Raw genomic sequence first — 9,079 nt, forward strand, 5'->3', positions numbered from 1 at the left:
GCAATATATTTCAAAATACATTTAAACAAGTAGTTATAGAATAGATTTCACAATTTCAGATTTTTCCTTCTAGCTGCTCCAAGACCCTGGAGACTGAAAGATATATCAGTATAAAGATTCAGCAGTCATACTCATTTGTTAAATCCTATCTTCTCTGTTATAACTCTTCCTTCTCCCACTCTTTAGGGATATTTGGGCTATGCCTATTAAAGGGGTGTCAATAATATGGGACGGGAGATGAAACTAGTTCTTGGAGAGGCTGGCCCCTCTGGGTTTTAGGACTTACGTGGCCTAGAAACCACAGGGAGGTTGTAGATTTCTGGAAAGTATTCATAGTGCACGGACCTTTGTAGTCTCAGATAGGGCCCTAGGTGTTCTTTAGAGTTGGAAGCCATTAGATTCTAATTGAGCTGAAATCTGGTGGCAATGGGGGAGAATGCTTTTGAAGCTGTGACACCCCAATATCACGTGACCCCAGGAGGCAGCTACCTTTCTACTCTCCCAATTCAAATGGATGATCGATTCTGCCCGTCCATTGTGCCCGTGCCCATGAACCAGCTCAGCACAGGCATGTGAGCACAGTCTTTCAAGAATTTCTATGAACCAGATAAGAAATGAGAGAGGGTAGCTGTCTAATTAGGGATATCTATAATTGATAGAGCAAATCTAATAATAAGAATAATATCTAGGGCTTTTTGAGCCCCTTCCACCTCTCGAGCACAGAGTAAGGCACATTCTAGGCAGTATTATAACTTCCATGCATAGTGACACGGAAGTTCATGAAACAGTCAGGTCTCTGCCTGCAAATTCCATGCTGCCTCCACAACAGCGGGCTGCTGAGAAAGTATTGATTAAGGAATGGATCGATATCCACTCGGAGAGGCGCTCTAGTCCTGGTACAAGCTCGCCATAGATTTTGCCACATTTTTGTGCAAAGCTCCGGTGAGGATATTGGAATTACAGGTTTTCTGTAACTAGAATTACAGAATTACAAATGAGACCAAGCTGGGGCCTAGCTCTAGTGTTTTCAAATAAAACAACAAACCAAATCTAAGTGTAAAGTTGAGAATTCAGGTTAAAAAAATCAACAGCATAAATGTGCAACGTTTCCCAGGTGTTTCCACAGCAACATGCGTGCATGGGACTTACACAGCTCCAAGGGAGAGTATGATGAGGCAGCTGCCAACAGGCTAAATGCAAACACAGGACTGGTCCTTTCTCGCCATCTCTCTTTAGCCCATTAGAATCATCTAGAAGTCGAGGCTGACTCAGAAGCAGTTCAAAGTCAGAGCCCCACGTCGAAAGGTTGTCATTCTTCTAGAATGGCCAAGTGAACAGAAAAACACCTGGGCAGGGGGTGGATGCTTTCCGAAAGGAACGGCTGCACCCGCAGTGTGTGGAGGAGAAAGACAGGTCTTCTCTCAAGCCCGTGTAGCCTCAAACATCCAACTTGAAACTGCGTTTGTGTGATCAGCTTTGATAGAAGGTGGAATGGCACGGTGTGAAATGATCTGATAGCACGAAAAATTGTCGTTAGGAGGTGTTGGCACCTGAAAAACAACACATCTGGTTCATATTGGCTTCAGCCTGAGTCTCTCTAAGATTACTTCCACCATGCTCCTTCCTGGAAATCTCCTGCAATTAAGTGTGAAGTACACGGTCCGTCCCCTCCCCCTTCCCTGCAGGCAGACAGAATGCAGTCAGATGACTGCCGACGACAAAGAGTTCTGCTCTATGTGTGGTTACTTTATTTTCTACTCTAATATCAAAATAAAGTATGTGTATTAGGCATTCACACACCGATGCACACATGCACACGTGCACACACACACACAAGAAGGGGCTCAGAATGCATGCCAAATGGTTCTGAGCGTGAAGGAGTTTAACAAGCAAAACTCCCTTGGGGTGAAGTTTACCGAAAGCAAGTGGCCAGGGATGCAGATGCAAGTTTGATGCCTATTGGGTCATCGCCCTGCGTTTCTGGTTTCTCTCCTGGAAATGCCGGTGGGGCTCTTGCTGTTGCTTGTGGTTGCAGTTCTGAGGCTCTCGGGGCTGGGGAGAGGAATGCTTTTCTGGGGGCTGTGACAAGGGCGCCTCTGCTCCCTGTCATCCTGTGAGCTTTCCGACAGTGGCAGCGCCTCCTCTCCTCGTTAAATCAATCCTTCTTTTCCTCCTTCCTTCCACTCTTCATTTCTGAGCTCTGGACCCTCCACCTCCGTCCCCATCCCACTCCACTACAAGTACAACATTCGACAGCCTCTTGTCCCCATCTACTCTGTACACACGAGCCTTTTCGAGAGGATTGCCCCCTTGTTTGCGATAAGTTACGGCACCTCCTAAGTTGGGATTTTGAGACTGCTCAGGATGGAGAATGGGAAAGTGTGCGTGCGTGTGTGTGAGCGCGTGTGTGCGCGTTGCATGCTCCAAGGAAAGAGGGGTGGGAGAGAAATCCAGAGTGCTGGGAATCATCTATGCATAAAGAAATTAAAAGAGAATATTTTCCAGAGCAATTGCAGCCCATCTCCCGAACAATGGCGACAGCTCCTCATTTTCGACAACAATAGAGGGCACGTAGGAGTCAGCTCATTAGAATATCTGTGGCTCTTTTCTGTTCTCTCTGCATTAAGCCCCCATAATGTCAGTTGTCACTTATTAATGACAATTAACTAGTAATCAGCAGAGAGACTCTTCGAGGTGGTCTTTGCCTGACAGGTGAAGAAAGAACATTGCGTAGTGCCGTGCGGTGACACGGAACCTTCAAAGGGAGCACGGCATTTCCATAAATTATTTCAGAGAGAAATTTTCCTTTATACATTCTCTTTAAAGCCTAAGGATCTTTAACCCTAGGAAGGCTACACTCCAACTCTCTTTTGCTGTCTCTTCTTATCCCAGGCAATCTGCGAACCACCCTGGGGTAGAGCCCAGGAGGCAGGGTGGGGCCTCCCGCCAGCACGCCCACTCCATAACCCCCAGAGCCTGTCTCCTTTTCCATGCTGTCCATCTGTCCATCCGTGTATCCACAGCCTGGCAGCAGAAGCTGTTCAAGTTGCCTCGTGCCCACTGCCTCCCAGGCACTCGTGGCCTGGCTGTGCCCCGTGGCCTCCCCTGCCCACTCCTCCAGGGGATCCCAGCCCCTTGTCCTTCCTGCTCCCCTGTCCTTCCCACCCTGGGTCACAGACGGGCCTTGACCTTGGAAAACCCACGGCCCACGGGCGGGTCTGCATCCCGCCCCCCACCCCCCGCCCTAAGGCTTACACGCTCCTGTTTTATCCCCCTGGACTGAGAAGTTAGAAGACAGCGTGTCTTCCCGCTCAGGCCAGCGGGTGTGGACGACATGGACAAGGACGGGCCAGCGGGCAGGACTGTGCACCGCTTTCCGCCAGCGATGACTCCTGGTTTTGCTAAGACGCCCAGGCACCCACCGGCCGGCAGCACCCTAGGAGGCCAGTCTCGGAGGGAGATGCATGGGGAGTGGCGCGAGGCTAAATGTTTTCACTGCAGGGCCATGGAGGCTGAAGTAAAGGCAAATTCCCCTTCAGCGGAGACTGTGTGCTGTGGGCCAAGTGATGCTGGCAGGTCACGCCACCTGCCCAGGTGCAGCCAGCGAGGGCCCTGGTGAAAGTTCCGGACGTCGACTCACGTTAACACCGGACAGTCAGGCTATTCCAGCACAGAGACCACTGGCAAAGGGGATGACATTTAAACCAGTATTGAAGTATCAGGACTTCCATTCCCGATACAGGATTCCACTGGAGCATAAGTAAGCCACTGGAAGCGGGTGACAGAGAACCTAAAAACCTAAGGATGCTTTAACTGCGGCTGAAAATTTAAGAAAAGTGAGAGGTTATCTGGAAATACATACCTTTGTGACTCCTGTTTTAGAAATCCACCTGCTTCCTCTTAGAAGCTGGAGAGTGAGAACTTGTCGAGCCTCTCTGCCGCTTGCTGGTCTTGTTAGCGGGTCCTGTGACGTCACAATGCTTCCATGACAACAAATAAGATGTCACTATCACGGTAAGATTTCCACTATTCAGCCAGAACCTAAAGACTAGTGTGGTTGCTATGTTTAAGAAAATGATCGCCATAAAAGGATTGCTATTTTAAATGCCCCAATATAAAAAATATCTTTCATCATAATCTGAAGTTTGAACAAGTCCTTCCCGAGGATTTCTGCTGGCAGATTATTTCATATTTTAATGTCGCTGGTTTCCATGAACTGGTGAAAGTGGAATGGGTCCCAATCAATAAGTCTAGGGACCACGGTTAAGATGTGCTCATTTATCATGCCATTCACATGCAGAAACCCATGATTCCACTATGCAGACCGACACTGGCACTCCCCATCCTGGAATTTCGAACATCCGAGCTGATGCTCTGTGGAATTCACGGCTCTAGAAGAGAACAGGATTATCCAGAAGAGGAATACATAGCTTTGAAAGTGGAAATCAGATATTACTCATTTATAAATAAGTATGTTACAAATGGAGATATTTAAGGATTATTCTCTTAAAGTTGACAAATCAAAGCATAATCAAGTGCTTTCCGTAATTTTAATGACTTTAAACTGAAAGGTTGAAATTGACAAGTGTAACAACTAATTGATCAATCGTTGAGCAATAGAAATTGGGCTTACTGGCATGGGATATGTTATCAGCAATCACTCAGAGATATGATTCAATATACAATTTTAAACTGCCCAGGTCATGCAGGGTTGAAAAATTCCCACCTTCCTTAGTTTTATTACTAGGCAGCACTCACTGCACACTCACCTGCTTTGTTGTTTTACAAAGAGAAAAGGAAATTCTTGGTTTCAGTCAATTGGAGAAAACTGGAAATATTACTGTGAAAACACGCATAAATGCATAAAATTTTACTGAAAGGAGAAAATGTTTCTGTCGTGGGAGCCATCAAGAGTTCTGAAACGGCCCCTGGGAAATCCGGCTGGGTACGAGTTGATGGAAGAATTTGGTAAGTGGTTCCAGTTATATAGAACGGGATTTCCTTATTGTTTACATGTTTTAAAAATCAGTGTTTCCAATGTAACCATCCTCAGCCCCTTTCCATTAATGTTCTTTGGGTCCAAACAAGCTTTTGGAGGAAAATGTTCCTGGAGTTTGCAGGTTTGCTTGAAATGCTCTCCTTGGGAAGTCCTCCGTCTACATGCATCTTTCAACAATGCATTGTCTCCAACCAGAAACCTACTTCTTCGGCTTGTATTTGAATTTGTGTGCCATGTATCAAATATTTTAACAACACGTGTTCTAATAGGTGAGCTCACTGCTTGTACTGTCTGTTCAACCAGTGGAAGAAAATTTACTCTGTAGTACATCATCAGACAAGCACTACACACACGAGTCAGAGCAAATTGTAGATATTCTTGCATGCTCTAAGAAAAATGAGAACTATTATGAGTCAACTTCTAAATAGTTGTTGCTGAAAAGCGAATCTCATGTAGTCTTAGGATTCCCTGACCTTAGCTGGTGTCACTGTGGCATGCCTTCTTCATAATCGTGCTTTGCTGCTGATTCCTCTCTCCCAGGAACTTGAGTCAGAGGCGCTGGGCTCTCAGGCAGCAATACTTTGAACTTCAACTCTGCAGCAAACCAAGGTGGGAGGTTGTCTATTCCTGGTGCTGACTTTTAAAGTGTTTTTTCTCTTTTCTTCCAACTCTAGTTCAAGTGTTTTTATTTAAGGGAGTCCACTCCAGGTGATTCACTCTCACCCCAAGAGCACTGCTCATTTTACTTTAGGATTAGCTTTTGTTTTACCAATCAATACTGATTATGGATTTGGAGCTCTTCTCCCTAATAGCAAGCCGGGCAATGTACACACAAGGTTAGTACCCTGCTTCCTGGAAGTCCCTGGGGGCACTTGAATGAGAAGTGATAAAGGGAGCTGAAATGCCGGGGGGTGGGAAACCCACTCCTGGGCTCTGGCCCCATCCAGGGGAGGTCTGCAGGCTCTGGGTTGAGCCCTTTCTCTTTCTCGGCGCTGTGGGTCGTGGACCCCGCGTGCCAGCCTCCTGGGATGCTTGTCTCTGCAACTGCGCTTACCTGAAACCACCATTCCTGAGGAAGTGCTCCAGAAAGCAGGCATGTCCTTAATCTCTTCTTCATATAATATAAATGGACAGTAAACATTATAAATATAAATCAAAACATCAAGATTATATTGGCCACCTCGGAAAAATGGCCAAAAAAAGATAATACCTCGTGATCACAAAGCAAAGGATTGCAGAAATTGCCATTCTTGTGCTAGTGAGCAGTTACGCTGGTCCAAGCTTTCTCGTGGGCAGTTTGGCCAGAGGTGTCAAATCATATGATGATGAAGAAGGAAACAGTCAGAAATATTCAAACATATTATACTGGAATGTTCTTTGTAATAGTGAAAACTTGAAAAGAATGTAATATGGCTTTTAGAAAATTTCACTAATAGGGGATTGATTAAATAAATTATAGCACATCCTAGTAAGATTAAAAGTTCCTTAATATTTAATGAAATGGGAAAACGAGCATTATCCACTGTTAGGAAAAGAAAGTAAAATACAAAAGTCTATGGAGTGTGATCGCCTAGTTTGTGGAAACATGGGAAAAAAGAATGTCTATAGCACCTTAATACGAACTGATTTTTCTCCAAATGAAAATAATTCATTTTTCTTTCCTTCTTTATGTTTCTTTGCTGATGTGTTTTCTGCAATGACTGTATCATTTTTACTGAAAGAATAAAATTAAATAATTTTAATGCATTTAGTATTAGTTTATTTAGTATTAATTCATTTAATTATTAATACATTTAAGTACAAATTCTCTTGATAAGAGATCTAACCCTTCAGTTACTTTAAGTTTACAAATCAATAATTACTTTTCAAAGATTTACATCATCTTCAGAGAAATAATAAGTAAGAGAAATGTCACCATGTTCTGGAAATGAGAAGTAGTTTAGACATCGTTTAGACTAAAATAAGAATACTCAGATTTTTCAACATTATCAAACACAGCAACACGGAGACATAAAACGTAAGCTTTGCTCATCCCTGCTTGTGCACACCACTCACAGTTTGCTTCTCTTACAGAAACCACCGCCTATCATTTCTCACACACTTTCTCTCTCTCTAAATATTAACCAAATACCAACCAAGACCTTCCACCAACCATATTCCAAGGGATATCTCAAACTTTGAAAACTTCATATTGAAAGGAGGCATTATGGGACTAATCATTAAACCAAAGACTCAACCCGCGAACACAAATAGAAAATAGGGAGACTCCGCCTTGGCACAGCGACAGCCTGGAAAGCAAGCCTGCCCCTCGGAGCAGCCTCGCCTTCTGCCCAGCCCCCTCCCAGCGGGCTGGAACTGCCCCGCTGCCCGGACGGCCGAGCTGTACCCCACGGAGGTCGCAGCCCCGTGCCCTGGGCTGAAAGAGGCCTCTGCGGAGGACAGGAAGTGACGTCCCGGGTCACCGGCAGGCAGCAGGGGCGCCCATGTCCTGGGACTCAGAGCCAGAGAGCATAAAAACACACGAAGGCAGCGAGACTCTGCGCGCACGTCCTCAAATTCTTGGTGTCGGGCATGCCGCTTGCCTTACTCAATCCCTGGATTTGCACCTGGACACTTCAAGCTTCGGTGTTACCAGCTGGATACCTGCGTTCGCCGAAATTGCTACAAATTCCTAATGAGCATCATTTCAAGGCATTTTCCAGATCTGACAGAAGAGCAGGGGCCACTGCGCTCTGTGGCTGAGGGGCGTGGGTGCAGCTGGGGCCACCTGAAGGCTGCCATCCGCTCACCTGCCCAGCACCCTCAAAAGGGGTCCTGGGTACCCCAACTCCAAGTCCTAGACGAAACCACGCTGGTCCCTTCTGACCACTGAAGTGCAACCAGAAGTCCTCACGTTCCTATCCTCACCAGGGACAGATTCTGGGGCCCAGGGTCTCCTGCCAGCTCGGGAGGGATCAGGTGAGGGTAGGGGGCTGTCAGTGAGGACACGCTGACCTTGGGTTGAGTCCCTGGGGCCGAGCGCGTGCAAGCATCCCTGGCTCAAGGCCTCGGGGGACAGCTGCTCAGGCCACCTTCTCCACCCTGACCAGGATCGCTGGCACTGAGAAGACAGCCAAGTCCCCTGCCTTGGCTGCTGTCGGGGACTGAATCCTGACCCCCCAGGTGACAAGTCCAGGTCTCAGTTTGTGTCCCATGGCATGGACCCCGAGGCAGATGGCACTACTCCACAAGGGCTGGGCTTGGCTGTGAGCAGGAGCCTCAAAAAACCCACTTAGGTGAGGTCACACCAAATCAGGCAGGCCTTAGGCCAGTGTGGCTGTGTCCCTAGAAGCAAAGGAAACTGGACACAGAGGAGAGAGTGGGAACAGGGGAGCAGGCACAAGGAGAGAGCCCCCCGTGCCGGGACTGCTGGAAGGGCACAAAATCCAGACCAAGTCCAGCCCTGCCAGTAACTTGATGGTGGACATCCAGTCTCCAGAACCTCCAGACAGTAAAGTCCGGCTGCCTAAGCCGGCCAGGTGTGCTGCTTGTCACAGCAGTCCCAGACCACTGAGACAGCCAGGGAAGTCAGGGCCGTGGAGAGCTAGCACTGAGACCCGATGTGCACAAAGGCTGCAGAAGGAAAATCCAATTCTGTGTCCAGCCTCCAGGACTCAGCCCTGGTAGCAAGCGGCCTTCAGTCACGTCCTTGCTGGCCCTGAGCCCTGAACTGCCCCCACCAGCGCCTCTCCGGGGCCTCCTCGCTGTCCCACCACCACCTGCTGGTCAGAACGCTCCCATGACCGGGGCGCAAACCACACCACCTGTGTCCGTGGGCCCGTGGCGAGATAAATACAGCTGCCGAGGGTGACTGTGCCGAGCCCCCACGCCACTGCCAGGCCTGACTGTCCTTCCCTGTCACCTTTGAGTCCAAAGTACATAATCACCCAGGAACTGAACTGGCGGGAACTCCTAGAGGACGTGGCTATGCACCAATGAAGAGAGTCAGAGTGATTCAGCAGGGCCGTCTGGCGCTCGCCACAGCGGGGAAGAGACTGTGCAGACACGAGGGCCCCATGGCGTCTCCCAAAACCATCAACG

At 47.7% G+C, this 9,079-nt stretch overlaps 1 long non-coding RNA gene across 4 annotated transcripts in view; it reads right to left on the reverse strand.

The window, feature by feature from the left end:
• The window catches only part of LOC143661939 (uncharacterized), a 107,321-nt gene extending 100,861 nt beyond the window's left edge, over nt 1-6,460 (reverse strand). Inside the window, exons 1-3 of one of the 4 annotated variants that reach the window (XR_013165025.1) lie at nt 3,863-4,484; nt 1,150-1,550; nt 67-93 (exon numbers count right to left, since the gene is read on the reverse strand). This is a non-coding gene — a long non-coding RNA (uncharacterized LOC143661939). Of the gene's footprint in view, nt 1-66; nt 94-1,099; nt 1,551-3,862 lie in introns of those variants that run through there. The other 3 variants (XR_013165023.1, XR_013165024.1, XR_013165022.1) reach the window with 3 other exon arrangements.
• Between the last annotated feature and the right edge of the window lie 2,619 nt (nt 6,461-9,079).

The sequence above is a fragment of the Tamandua tetradactyla genome, chromosome 18, assembly GCF_023851605.1.
Source record: "Tamandua tetradactyla isolate mTamTet1 chromosome 18, mTamTet1.pri, whole genome shotgun sequence".
NCBI classification, from domain to species: Eukaryota; Metazoa; Chordata; class Mammalia; order Pilosa; family Myrmecophagidae; genus Tamandua; species Tamandua tetradactyla.